The sequence below is a fragment of the Engystomops pustulosus genome, chromosome 2 (assembly GCF_040894005.1).
Source record: "Engystomops pustulosus chromosome 2, aEngPut4.maternal, whole genome shotgun sequence".
Classification (NCBI taxonomy): Eukaryota; Metazoa; Chordata; class Amphibia; order Anura; family Leptodactylidae; genus Engystomops; species Engystomops pustulosus.
In genome coordinates, this window is record NC_092412.1 from 55,475,964 (window position 1) to 55,491,496 (window position 15,533).

Sequence of the window (15,533 nt, forward strand, 5' to 3'; positions counted from 1 at the left end):
GTTGGATCGATTAAAACAAACTTTTCACACAAAAATTTTAATAAAAATTTAATAAATATAAAGGGGTTGGGGAGAGGATTAGGGGGAACATATTTGTTAGGGGTATTTTTGGGGGTGACAGGTCCTCTTTAACCTTCAAAACGGTGTAATTGTGTATGGCATAACATGGATTCCTAGAAAACAAGTAGAACACACATTAAGTCGACAAAAGCAATCTGTTTCCCACCATATTCTTTGTCCCAAGCAATGTTTAAATTACTAAAGAGAACTTTGCACCAACACCACCTACCCCAACTCTTTGCATCTTTTAATTTGTACCATCAAACAGATTCTGGTGGAGTTGGACTTTTTTCTACCGTCAGGATGGTGGTCATGGTCTGGTGCAGGCAGTCCGGAACCTCCTATAATACAGTAGAGAGTCTAATTAGCATATCGGAATATTACAGGAATATTGGGACCTATAAAAATTGCTTCATAACCAGTTGTGAGGCAGTTCTAAAAGTTGAAGCTAGGCCAGTTTCCCACAACAGTGGTCATTCTATAAATTGCAGACCGTGTGCTGATCAGATTTCACAGATCGACCGCAGTTCCAAAGATGGGATTTTGAGCATCATATTGACGTATGATGCAAGGAGTCCCTTCTTCCCACACATCAGCAGCAACGAACTGTAATCATGATTGTAGTACAGCACTGTTGTTCTACTAGGCAAAAGGGACTCCGTACATTATATTTCACTATGATCCTCGGATTCCTGTCCTCAGCACACATCCAGCACATGGTTCATGATTAATGGACCTACTGCATTCATGTGCTTTTAGTCTTATGATAAGAAGCTCCCCTTCAAAGACATTGGGGCTTATTTACTAAGGGTCACGGATTGCACTTTTGTCGGTTTGTTTGCTGTTTTCGGGATTTGTGCAGCTTTGATAGGTATTTAACAGGGGTTGCACGCAATCAGCTGGCTGTCGGATGATCCAACCGAGCGCGGGATTTAACTTTCAAATTGCTCCGCAAGACAATGCACTTACATGCACCAGAAAAGAAGGTGAACTCCAGCGGACCTGAGCGGGGAAGCGACACATGCAGGATATCGGGTGCACGATCTTAGTGAATCGTGTGAACTCATCCGGATCGGGTAAGTAAATGTGCCCTATTATCTGGCATAGGAATACTTTTTTTGAACTACCAGACAAAGACAATACCAATCCCCCAATTACTTGATTATGATGCTTCTTCTACCCCCTTTGGTCTCCACTTTTGTTTATAGGCTAAGTTTGTTAATACATGTAAAAGAGTAAGCTGCAAGACCAGGCTCAGCCCATGAATAAGACCGACACTAAATAAATATATACTTTATTCTAAACCTAAGCAACAAACTTTCCCAAAACTTGCCCAAGGTTTCGAATGATCTTGGACTCTTTAAGAGCTGCTGACATACGAAAGGCAGCTATAGTCGGTTGTGTGTCCTATTCCTCGCCCAGACAGACATATAAACCTTTCTCAGTATAGCAGCTGTTAAAACAGATTTGAGTAATAAAGCGAAGCAGGATAGATGGGAGCAGGGTAACATTTCTATGTCCATGCTGACCCAATTATAAGAAAAACTGCTTGTTGTAGGGTTGTAAAAATAATGAGCATCTTTGTGCTGACGCCGGTGCGTGTTACAAACCACTAAATAGTCACCATATATAGCCCGAGCTGAGGCTCACATTGTGGAACAGCAGGGGATGGGATCTGCACAGAGAACTTAACCTTGAAATGGTTTCGGATGACCCTTATCTCTAATGAAAATCTGCTCACAGGTTTCTTGTTATTTGTGGAACAATTATATTATTTGCTTGTTGTGTAACACCACTTTCTGCTTGGAAACTTGGAAGCTTTCTATAGAATGACAGCAAGCAGAGATCTAGAAAATGGTGAGGAATTGATACAGAAAGTATATTGAAAAATTTTAGAACTTTTCCTTACACAAACTATATCAATTATTTGCTGAAAGTGGACAACCCCTTTAACTCCCAACCAATTTGAGATAGGGTCATCCTGCAAACAGGGGACTATTAAGCACCCTGCTGTATAATGTCCTTATTTAGCACCATCTTTCTGTGCTAGTATTGACAACTGCTTCTCTATAAAACCAGATGACACCTTCTCTAATTTTCTCTCTGATGTTCTCTCACTTCTCTGTGTGGTCCAGACCACCAGGATGACTTCTTCTGATGTCTTTAGAGTTTGCTGCCTTCCCTAGCATCAACTACATCTAATAAATGCAAACCCCTTCAACAAATACAGCACCCTAGACAATCATGCCCAGATATAGTGAATATAGACTAATATACGAGTATACAGAGGGGCGTATCTAGGGTCATAAAAGTTCAATGCATTTGCGTCACATTCATCAGAAAAGGCATGTTATGCTCCGCCAGCAACTCCAATCTACTCCTCCCCGAGTTCCATGCCTCTTCTCAGCATATCATGTGACCAGGGTCCTTTAGCCTCCTAACATTAGCAAACTGTACACCATGCATATATCTGATCACATGAAATCACAGCATGCCTCCATGGACTTCTTTTCCTACCAATCCTCCATGGAGGTAGCTTTGATTTCATGTGTTTAGATACACATATGCGGTAGATGTTGCAGATGTAACAGGACCTTATCATGTGATCCTGATCACATGGCTTTACGTGTCCAATGAGGTAACAAGAGGCAGGGCAACGCAAGTAAAGTTTACTTTGCAGGACTCGGTTAGTGTGATGGACTCAAATCAGGTGAGTAGCATGTAAGTTAACAAATGGATTTTTGTAACATTGCAACATTGGAAAGGAATCATTTAGGGATAAGGGCAAATCTTTTTAATCATAGTTTTATAATGAAGTCTTTATTACGTGTGGGTTAATTTGTATTACAGGTTCCTTTTAAGCTGCATCTAGGCTATTGTACAGGCAATCATATTGTATGCTTCTTAGGCACAATGGATGTCACAATGGATGATTGGTATCCATAATAGATAATATATTCACTAGCAACCAAAGGAGCTCAGCAGCAATCTCTGTATCTATAGAAATGATTGATATCTGCATTGCTGCAATATACAAATTGCATCATAAGTTAAACAGTATGAACACAGTGGGGCAAATTTACTTACCCGGTCCATTCGCGTTCCAGCGGCGGCTTCTCCGCTCTGGATTCGGGTCCGGCCGGGATTTAATAAGGTAGTTCTTCCGCCGTCCACCAGGTGGCGCTGCTGCGCTGAAAGTAAACTCATCGCGCCGGAATGCACCGAGCTGGACCAGGTGAAGGTAAGCGGTCCTTATGCGACACATTTTCGGTTTTTAAATGCGGCGGTTTTTCCGAATACGTCGGGTTTTCGTTCGGCCACGCCCCCCGATTTCCGTCGCGCGCATGCCAGCGCCGATGCGCCACAATCCGATCGCGTGCGCCAAAATCCCGGGGCAATTTAAGTACAAGCGGCGCAAAACGGAAATATTCGGGTAACACGTCGGGAAAACGCGAATCGGGCCCTTAATAAATGACCCCCAATGAATCACTTCCCTAGTGACTATATCTGGGCCACAGAAGTGTAGAAGAACTTGCCAAGTAACACAGAGTCTGCAGCGATATTCAAAATCTTTCCAAATTTGGAACTTTAAACTGACTGCAGAACAATGAGCAGCTGTAGGGAAAGATATACAGAAGGCAAGAGACTAGTTGTCGCCTATAGACACAGTGATTAATGAGGTCGCCTTTCCACATCTAGATGCCGGCTCACGTCTGGGGCAAGTCTATCAAGCCATCGGGTAAGAGCCTTGTACAGCTGATAATGATCTCAATGTTTCCTTATGAAATATAACGGCTCAGACCTTCCGACAATGTCAGAATTCTTGGGATCATCACACAGCTTTTACCTCTATGAAGATTACATCTTAGTTTTGGTAATATTGCATTTTCAGGACCAAATTACAAATCTGGTCCCATGATCACACGGGACAAAAATATTAGGAATCTAAAGTTTATATGCAGAGATAATTGCTGTTTGAGGCATTTACACAATAAACCATAAACTACATTAAAAAGACATTTACTAACAGGATAAAGGATTGTAAACCAAGTACACTGACATACTGGAGTGTGCCCCCTCTGGTAGAATCTGCTATTCTTTTAGCTTTTTATGTCCTTTTAAAATTATGCAAACGAGCATGAGGGGCTCAGAACTCCACAGGTGTTAATGACGCCTGGAGCAGCTTAGGCTCACATAATTTAGAAAGCCCTTTTTTCTTAAAAACTAGAAGAGCAGATACTGCCATAGGGGCACACACCAGCATGTAGGTGTGCTTAATTTATAATCCTTGATCCTGGAGGTAGATTTTCTTTAAAGAGGACCTGTCACCTGGGAAAAACACCCCCTACAAATTAGTTCCCCCTCATCCTGTCCCCAGCCAGTCCTTTATATTTATTGAATTTTTATTAAAATTAGTGTTTTTATACTTAGTTTAAAAGGATCCGACCTCTTATCCAATAAGAGGTCGGATCATTGTACAAGTCTCCTAACAGTCGGCCGTATTCATGAGGGGGCCGGCACACCCTTTCCACGAATCGGCGGCAGCAGCGCATGTATTGCGCAATCGCTGCCGGCTCTATGCAATGCAGCGCTGTGCTGACAGCGGCTGCAGAGGGGCTTATTCACAGTGCTGGTTGAATGTTCGGCCGGCGCTGTGAATAAGCCCCTCTGCGGCCGCTGTCAGCACAGAGCTGCATCGCATAGAGCCGGCAGTGATTGCACAATACATGCACTGCTGCCGGCGAGTCTTACAGGCCCCTGACTGACAGGGGCGTGGAGGGGGGGTGTCGGCCGGCCCCCTCATGAATATGGCCGACTGTTAGGAGACTTGTACAACGATCCGACCTCTTATTTGATAAGACGTCGGATCGTTTTAAACTAAGTATAAAAACAGAAATCTTAATAAAAATTCGATAAATATAAAAGGGCTGGGGACAGGATGAGGGGGAGCTAATTTGTTGGGGGTGTTATTCCCGGGTGACAGGTCATCTTTAAGCAGTTTTAATCAAAAAAAGCTGCAGACAGTGTTAGGTGTTAGTAGCAGTAGAACTGTGAAAAATGTATTTATATTACAGGATTGTAACTGGACTTGGTGCACTTGTGTGTGGGATCTCTTTAATGCATTAATGCACAGCCCCTCCCTGCTGTAGTATTCAAACAGATGCCTGCTACTGCCCTGACACAGGAGAAGCAGTGGCATAACTAGGAGAGCCAGGGACCCATAGCAGCTTCTGCATGGGGCTCTTTTTCCTTCTTAAAAATTATACATATTTGCATTCTCACACAACCAAGTCACAATCACAGATTTATACACTCATGCAAACACATATACAACATATACACACATACTGTTCCATATACAAACATACAGCATATATACACACGTACAGTATATACACACACCATACACTGTATACAGAATATACATATCACGGATATATAGCATATATACAGTATATATACATCACATGTATATACATATTATGCTGTACAATGTGCAGCATAAAATGTATATAATGGTGCACATCCTCGACTCTTTAGTGCAGTGATTTTCAACCTTTTTTGAGCCGCGGCACACTTTTTATACTTAGAAAATCCTGGGGCACACCACCAACCAAAATAGCACAAAATGACACTAAAACAGTCATAAAAGGCCTCCCTTTACTAATAAAAAACCCCTAGCGGCCTCCCTTTACTAATAAAAACCTCTAGCGGCCTCCCTTTACTAATTAAGAGCCCCTAGCGGCCTCCCTTTACTAATTAAGAGCCCCTAGCGGCCTCCCTTTACTAATTAAGAGCCCCTAGTGGCCTCCCTTTACTAATTAAGAGCCCCTGGCGGCCTCCCTTTACTAATAAAAACCCCTAGGGGCCTCCCTTTACTAATTAAAAAAACCCCTAGCGGCCTCCCTTTACTAATAAAAACCTCTAGCGGCCTCCCTTTACTAATTAAAAGCCCCTAGCGGCCTCCCTTTACTAATAAAAACCCCTAGGGGCCTCCCTTTACTAATAAAAAAAAACCCTAGCGGCCTCCCTTTAATAATAAAAACCTCTAGCGGCCTCCCTTTACTAATTAAGAGCCCCTAGCGGCCTCCCTTTACTAATTAAGAGCCCCTAGCGGCCTCCCTTTACTAATTAAAAGACCCTAGCGGCCTCCCTTTACTAATTAAGAGCCCCTAGCGGCCTCCCTTTACAAATTAAGAGCCCCTAGCGGCCTCCCTTTACTAATTAAAAGACCCTAGCGGCCTCCCTTTACTAATTAAAAGGCCCTAGAGGCCCCCCTTTACTAATTAAAAGGCCCTAGAGGCCCCCCTTAACTAATAAAAAGCCCCAGCCTCCCTTTACTAATAAAAAAAGACCCTAGCTGCCTTCCCTATACAAATAATAACCTTATATACTTAGGCCTCTTCCACACTAGCGTTGCGTTTCACGTCAGGGTGCAATGCGTGAAAAACTGACGTTTTTGGCTGCGTTTTTGTTCCATTTTTCCTTGGAGTAATTAGCGTTTTTGTGTTTTTCACGCGCGTGTTGTTAGGGTTTTTTTTGCGTTTTCGGCGCATTTTTCACGCGCGAGTCAATGGGAGAATCGAGCATTTTTCAAAGGGACCATGGTTTGGGATTAAAATGGGTTATTTAATTAAAAAATAATGTCTTCTGATAAGTTGCAAACATCTGCGATCTATTCTTCACTGTTCCCCGTGTATATTATCTCCCGACAAGTTAGCAGATGTGAAGAACAGTGAAGAATAGAATAAAAACAGTGAACACAGTGAACACAGTGAACACAGGATCATTTAAGTGAAAAACACAGTGCAGAACACAGTGCAGAATAGATTACAGATGTTCGGCACATCTGCTTACTTGTCGGGAGATACGCGCGGAACGGTGCGCCCAAAATAGCATGTGAAGAACAATATATATGTGTGTGAAGAACAAATTGCAGATGTTTAAATACATCTGCAATGTGTTCTTCACACATATATATTGTGTAGTAAGCAGATGTGCCGAACATCTGTAATCTATTCTGCACTGTGTTCTGCACTGTGTTTTTCACTTAAATGATCCTGTGGTCACTGTGTTCACTGTGTTCACTGTTTTTATTCTATTCTTCACTGTTCTTCATTGTGTTTTTTTAATTAAATGATCGTTCGCGAGCAGGGGAAATACTGTTATTCTGGTCACCTAGCAACCCTTACGTTTAAAACGCATTGCACTCGCATTGCACTTGCAATGTTCGATACGTCCCCATAGACTTGAATGGGGCGTGAAAAACGCGCGTGAAACGCAAAAATAGAGCATGCTGCGATTTTGACGCGCGTGCAAACGAACGCAAGCACGCGCGTGAAAAACAATGCTAATGAAGAAAGAGCCATTGAATACAATGGGACAGAGTGCAATGCAAGTTCTGCGCGTCAAATGCACGCGCAGAACTCGCGCGTGAAAAACGCCAGTGTAGAAGGGGCTTTACCCTTGATGTCTTCTTCTGCGTACCTTCACTCCTAATGGCGATCCGCCCACCTTCTGTAGCCTCTGGTCACGTGACTTACGGGCCGCGCGGTGCAGGAGCTACAGAAGATGGGCGGATTGCCGTCGCGGGGCTTGTAGGTAAGTATGGGGCAGAAACACGGGGGCGCTGTGGCAGCACTACACCGGGGCGCCATAGTTAGGGGAACTTTCGCCGCAGCACACTCAACCGCGGCACACAGGTTGAAGATCACTGCTTTAGTGTGTCTGGTCGGATGATGGGGCCCCCTGACTCTGCGGGCCTCATAGTGGCTGCTATGGCTACTTCCACTGTAGTTATGCCCCTCAGGGCTGTACTGTGTTGGGAAGACAATGAAGAAATTCCACACACCAGTAAACCCCAATGCGCCAAGTCCAGCAAATACCTTTACACACATAAAGGTATAGTTACACAGCTCTCCAGGGCCAATACCTAACACTGTATACTGCCCTGTAAAACTGCACACAGATTCCTTTTAAGGATGCTGCATGCATGCACTTCCCCCTCCCACTGTGTGATAAACTTCTGCTGCTGCAGTGAGATTACATCAGGCAGGTGGATGTGGTTTAGTGCAGACAGAACTGAGGGGAGGGCAAGACAGTATAACAGCCTGTGAAGCTGTAGCATGGAGGGGCTCTGGTATCACCTTCAAGAGTCAATAGCATTTTTTTAAAGGTTGATTTTAGAAGGAAGGAGGCAATGGATAGCAAATATAAGAAGATTACCACAGTCACTGCGCCTGGAATGGTTTTTCATGCTTGATTTTGATTTATTTAAATTTTTCATGCTCGCATTGTATACATTGAATTGGTGCGGAGACACCTATCTACCTTACAGATTCTAAATATATGCAGGTATCCATCAACACACATTTTTACTGTTTATATAAATTAAATCTATTCCTAGTATCCCAAAAAAGTGGACAGAATATCACCGTAACCTATACAATACACAGCCGGGTACACGCTCAGCACATACTGTATGTAGGAAAATTGAATATGACAATTATATCCACAAAAATAACAATTTTAATATAATATCTTATCTGAAAGGAAAGGAGCTGAGGAAATGGCTTTATAACAAAGTGTAGCTTTAGCTGTAGCCATGCAACAAGAATTTCCTGCCAGACTAGGTTAGAAAGGTTAGATTTAATGAGAAATATTTTACAGTCTGCAGACTGATGTTTTCTTTAGAGCTGTAAAAGCGACCTCATCAAATTAAAGTTCCATTTTCATACTTAAATGATATTGGACATGCATTGCACTGTTTCTCAAGTGCGCGCAGCCAGACATGGGGCAAATTTAATTAGGAGTGAAAAACGACAGGCAGCACAGAGTATTTCAGGCTAACTTACTCCAACCTGTCAGCAGCTCAGAATAGTATGAGACAGAGGGGAATCAGCCCAGACTGTGATCAAATAAAATCCAGGCTCCTCCATTACTGAGCACTTAGGTCAGTATACAAAGGACAAACTTTGTGAGACTAAAGCTTTATGTGCCAGTATAGTGCAGGATGTGCCTAAATTATTAAGGGTCCTGAAAGGGGTGAACCTAAACTTTCTGCTACCTGAGGTCAGCTATAGAACGGCTCCCCCTCCACCCCATCCAGTAGTAATGTAACGGGTTATTTTTTTAGTATATGGGTTCTCCATGCAGTATCTCACACCCATTTTGACATCTGGTGAAAAAAAACACTATTTTTAAGTGTCCAGTTCTGTTTTGTAGTAGGTGACTTCATCCCTGATGCTGCCCCCCCCCCATCTTGCTACAGGTGGTGCTGCCTGAGGCAAGAGGCTCAATTCAGATCATGGCTGGTGCACTCCTGGGTCCATTTGTGCAAGTCCCATACACAAAAAATGAATCTATACCATCCAGATATGAGTATTTATAATCTGTACCACTTTTCCAGAGCAAAATATCAAAATGTCAGTCCCTGAATCCCAGACCGTCTACTGGATGGATTTCATGGACTGACCATCAATCATGACTCGCTATGAAGCTCAGAGTCCCATCCCATATCCAGTCCCATGAGCTGGACAGAGTACAGTCCATTCATCACAGACCTTCATGTCCTTAATCTGTAATTCCCTGTCCAGATCCATTTACTATTTAGAGAAGTGGTTAGTGTGACATTTTTATTAATTTTTTTTTTCGTGGTATGCACCAGAAACTGCCACTTTTTCTATGCCTTGTATGCCAGCAAACATGTGGCACATATCATGATAAATCAGCCCCCAGTTATTGTGTGGCAATTACTGTACATATCGGCCATTATTCTTACGTGGGGTTTGTTCTTGTAATTGAAAATCCACCCAGTGGTGACGCAACTGCTATAGCCAAACCCGCTTTCTGTGGGGGTGTTGATGGGAGATGCCACACTGGAGAGGCAAGTATAAGTTGTTTGTTATTTCCCCCCCACACCAAGCCCATTAAAAAAAGAGCCCAATCCCCAAAAACCCCTTTAAGCAAGCAGGGGAGGAGCGTTATAATAGCCAGTCAGCAGTGAGACAGGAGTGTTTGCACAATGAAGGGTTATTATCCAAGCTTCAGTTGCCACATTGCAGCATCTACATATGTCCAATGCTCCTTATCTGACTCACTAGGTTAGTAAAAATGTTTAGTTTTTCATTTTTGACCACCCACAGCCTTTATACAGGTTGATTTGGGATCCCAAACCCACAGGTACATAAGTACTAATTGGGTTAGGGTCCCAAATCCATCTGTCCGGTCCATTATAAGCTCTGCAAACTTCCCCTACAGTCCATCCTTTGTAAAGTTGTGTTATTGTAATCCAGCTGTATTAGTTTTTCCCATTACTGCAGACTCCGATCTGTCAATACAATGAAAACAAGTTTTTCTGCTGATGACAGTGTCAGAGGTTCATTGCTACATTTGTTTCCATACTGATAGCTGGATGTGAGAATGGATCCAGCTGTTACACATCCATTGTTGTGAAAGAAATGGAGTAACTATTACATCACCATTACCCAGTCAGTTTCATCAGTTGTTTCTGGCAAATAGAGATTAAGAAAATACCTACACATAACAGATCATGAAATGGAATCAATGGAATTGATTCTAATGGTCAGTCTATAATTTCATGGATACCTTGGGGCTTCTTTAAATGTTTATGACAGAAATCAGCCTAAAATGGGTTGACCAGCACATATAAGAAAGTTTATCCGGATAAGAACAATAACCTAATAGACTCATATTGAATTGACTTTGGTGAACTTTCCCCCTCTGCTTGGAGTAGCCACGGTTCATATGACCCACCAGCAGTTGCTTTCTGGACTTCCTATGACATCTGGTGACATCCAGTGCCCTCATTAATACAATACATCACACCTCTCCTGTGTCACTGGACGGAGGGGTATGATGTTCTTGGCATGGAGTGGTGTACATAGAGTAATCAGCACATAGCCCCCCAATCCGCCAGAAGTCTGCAGGATACTGGATGTTACACAAAGTCCCTTGGCTCCTTCAGACCTGTGACTCTTGCAGAAATAAGGGGAAAGATTACCAAGGTAAGTTAAATTTTGACAATATTAGGATGGGTCGGGTCCAGCATATGGGCCTGTTTCCACTGGCTGCACATGTTCATGAGCATAAGCTCTTACCAGGGCTGGATTATGAGGTGGGCTCCCAAGGCACGCACCTCGGGCCCCCACCACTTTGCCCCTAAAGAGGCCGCTACCAAGTGTGGCTGGTTGCGCGGCCACCCTAATCGCAGACAATGTGCGGGTCCGGCTCCCTGGCTTTTTTCTACACTGGTTGTTGCTTTAACAGCCGTGCAGTATCCAATAGACTTCAGTCTATGGCAGAGCGAGGAAACAATAAGTTCCCTGCTCTGGCAAAGATCTCAGAGTGCATAGGACTTCAGCATCCTGGCGCAGGTGGGACATATATACGGCCGTCATACATACAGCCTATGTACGTCCCCCATAGACGGCAATGGGCGCATGGAGCCCTACGGGAGTGGTACGGTGCCACACAAGTGTACAGCAGGCACACGACAGTGTGAGTGCAGCCTAAGACTGACTAGTCTAATTTTGCACCTGCTAATAGATCCAACGGGGTTATTAATTATTGGTTCTCCTGAGCTTTTTTGGCATGAAAAAGTCACATTGAGGATAAGAATACAGATCTGACATCACTCCTGATAAGTGTTTCTGTAAACACTTATATTCTCCATAAAGAGACAATTGTAAATCACCTTTTCTGTACTGTATGGTTATTCTCTATATGTATGAATAAATAAAGTGGGTGTTACCATTACTCCTTTTACAGAGCTGTGGTCGATTTACACGGTGACATTGTCCAGATGTAACTGTATGACACATACTACGTACAGGGAGAATGGTAACACCTGGTTGACAATAAGTAGAGATGAGCGAACATACTCGTCCGAGCTTGATGCTCGATCGAGCATTAGCGTACTCGTAACTGCTCGTTGCTCGGACGAGTATTTCGCCCGCTCGAGAAAATGGCAGCTCCCGCCGTTTTGCTTTTTGGCGGCCAGAAACAGAGCCAATCACAAGCCAGGAGACTCTGCACTCCACCCAGCATGACGTGGTACCCTTACACGTAGATAGCAGTGGTTGGCTGGCCAGATCAGGTGACCCTGGGATAGACTAGCCGCTGCCCGCGCTGCTCGGATCATTCTCTGTCTGGATGCCGCTAGGGAGAGAGCTGCTGCTGCTCAGGGAAAGCGTTAGGGTGTTCTATTAGCTTACTGTTAGGCAGGAGTGATTCTTAAAGAACCCAACAGCCCTTCTTAGGGCTACAATAACGTTATAATTTTTTTTTTTTTTTATTTGCAGCTAGTACCATATTGTGAGGAATTAGCAGGGGGACTTGCTACCGTTATGTTTAGCTCTTAGTGACACACATATCCACCTCAAACACCAAAGTGGGAAAATTTATTAGGGGTTTGAGTAGAATTAGGCACAGTCTGCCAGTTTCTTTTTATTTTACGTTTATTTTTTTCATAACTCAGCGTCATCTCATCTGGCATAGTAGTGTGCTGTAATACTTGGCTAGAAAATAGCCATAGGAGAATACAAACGTCTTAATTACGCCTGCAGTAGCGTTATATATATTTGATTTCTGGTTGATCTGCTGGTGGCTGTACTTGCTGCAGTGCATCTACTATCAAATTGGGAGCAATTTGGAGTCAGACTTGCGACCACTGTGTTTTAGTGACGCACATATCCATCGCAAAGACCGAAGTGGGAAAATTTATTAGGGCCCGGGGTTGTATTTCAATTAGGCACAGTCTGCCAGTTTCTTTTTATTTTACGTTTATTTTTTTCATAACTCAGCGTCATCTCATCTGGCATAGTAGTGTGCTGTAATACTTGGCTAGAAAATAGCCATAGGAGAATACAAACGTCTTAATTACGCCTACAGTAGCGTTATATATATTTGATTTCTGGTTGATCTGCTGGTGGCTGTACTTGCTGCAGTGCATCTACTATCAAATTGGGAGCAATTTGGAGTCAGACTTGCGACCACTGTGTTTTAGTGACGCACATATCCATCGCAAAGACCGAAGTGGGAAAATTTATTAGGGCCCGGGGTTGTATTTCAATTAGGCACAGTCTGCCAGTTTCTTTTTATTTTACGTTTATTTTTTTCATAACTCAGCGTCATCTCATCTGGCATAGTAGTGTGCTGTAATACTTGGCTAGAAAATAGCCATAGGAGAATACAAACGTCTTAATTACGCCTACAGTAGCGTTATATATATTTGATTTCTGGTTGATCTGCTGGTGGCTGTACTTGCTGCAGTGCATCTACTATCAAATTGGGAGCAATTTGGAGTCAGACTTGCGACCACTGTGTTTTAGTGACGCACATATCCATCGCAAAGACCGAAGTGGGAAAATTTATTAGGGCCCGGGGTTGTATTTCAACTAGGCACAGTCTGCCATTTCCTTTTTTATTTTACGTTTATTTTTTTCATAACTCAGCGTCATCTCATCTGGCATAGTAGTGTGCTGTAATACTTGGCTAGAAAATAGCCATAGGAGAATACAAACGTCTTAATTACGCCTACAGTAGCGTTATATATATTTGATTTCTGGTTGATCTGCTGGTGGCTGTACTTGCTGCAGTGCATCTACTATCAAATTGGGAGCAATTTGGAGTCAGACTTGCGACCACTGTGTTTTAGTGACGCACATATCCATCGCAAAGACCGAAGTGGGAAAATTTATTAGGGCCCGGGGTTGTATTTCAACTAGGCACAGTCTGCCATTTCCTTTTTTATTTTACGTTTATTTTTTTCATAACTCAGCGTCATCTCATCTGGCATAGTAGTGTGCTGTAATACTTGGCTAGAAAATAGCCATAGCAATAGGATAGCATCGTTTGGTTTTAAAAACTAAAAAACACAAAAAAAAAAAAAAAAAGTTAAAAAAAAAATACAAGTTATAACTCTCATTTTCAAAATGTTTAACCCGAGGGCTAGGGGTAGAGGACGAGGGCGGGGACGTGGGCGTCCAACTACTGCAGGGGTCAGAGGCCGTGGTCCTGGGCGGGGTGAGACACCACCTGCTTATGAGGGAGCAGGGGAACGCCGCAGAGCTACACTCCCTAGGTTCATGTCTGAAGTTACTGGGACTCGTGGTAGAGCACTGTTGAGGCCAGAACAGTGCGAACAGGTGATGTCGTGGATTGCCGACAATGCTTCGAGCAATTTGTCCACCAGTCAGTCTTCCACGCAGTCCACCCATGTCACCGAAATCGGCACTCCTCCAGCTCCTGCACCTCAGCCTCCTCCCCCCCCAGTCTGCCCCCTCCCAGCAAAATTTGCCATTTGAACCGGCATACTCTGAGGAACTGTTTTCTGGACCCTTCCCACAGTCACAAACCACTTGTCCGGTTGCTGATGAGCAATTTTCTGATGCCCAGGTTTTCCACCAGTCGCAGTCTGTGGGTGATGATGACCTTGTTGACGTAGTGGAAGAAGTGTGTAAAGAGGTGTCCGACGATGAGGAGACACGGTTGTCAGACAGTGGGGAAGTTGTTGTCAGGGCAGGAAGTCCGAGGGGGGAGCAGACTGAGGGATCGGAGGATGATGAGGTGACAGACCCAAGCTGGGTTGAGAGGCCGGGTGAACACAGTGCTTCTGAGACGGAGGAGAGTCCTCGACCAGAACAGGTTGGAAGAGGCAGTGGTGGGGCCAGACGGAGAGGCAGGGCCAGAGCTGGTGCATCAGCGCCAAATGTGTCAACTAGTGAAGCTCCCGTGGCGAGGGCTCCTGCGGCGAGGGCTAGATTTTCAGAAGTCTGGAGGTTCTTTAAGGAAACACCGGATGACCGACGGACTGTGGTGTGCCACATTTGCCAAACCAGGATCAGCAGGGGTTCCACCACTACTAGCTTAACTACCACCAGTATGCGCAGGCATATGAATGCTAAACACCCCACTCAGTGGCAACAAGCGCGTTCACCTCCGGCCGTGCACACCACTGCTCCTTCCCCTGTGTCAGCTGATAGTCAGCCCCCTGCCCAGGACCCTGCCACAAAAACCCCATCGTCACCTCCACGATCCTCCACAGCATCCACCAGCGTTCAGCTCTCCATACCCCAGACGCTGGAGCGGAAACGCAAATATAGTGCAACCCACCCGCACGCCCAAGCCCTTAATGTGCACATTTCCAGATTGCTAAGCCTGGAGATGCTGCCCTATAGGCTAGTAGAGACCGAGGCCTTTCGCAGCCTCATGGCGGCGGCCGCCCCTCGGTATTCGGTCCCCAGCCGCCACTACTTTTCCCGATGTGCCGTCCCAGCCCTGCACCAGCACGTGTCAGACAACATAATCCGTGCCCTGACCAACGCCGTTTCTGACAAGGTCCACCTGACCACGGACACGTGGACGAGTGCTGCCGGGCAGGGCCACTATATATCTCTGACGGCACATTGGGTTAACTTGGTGGAGGCTGGGACCGAGTGTGACCCTGCGGC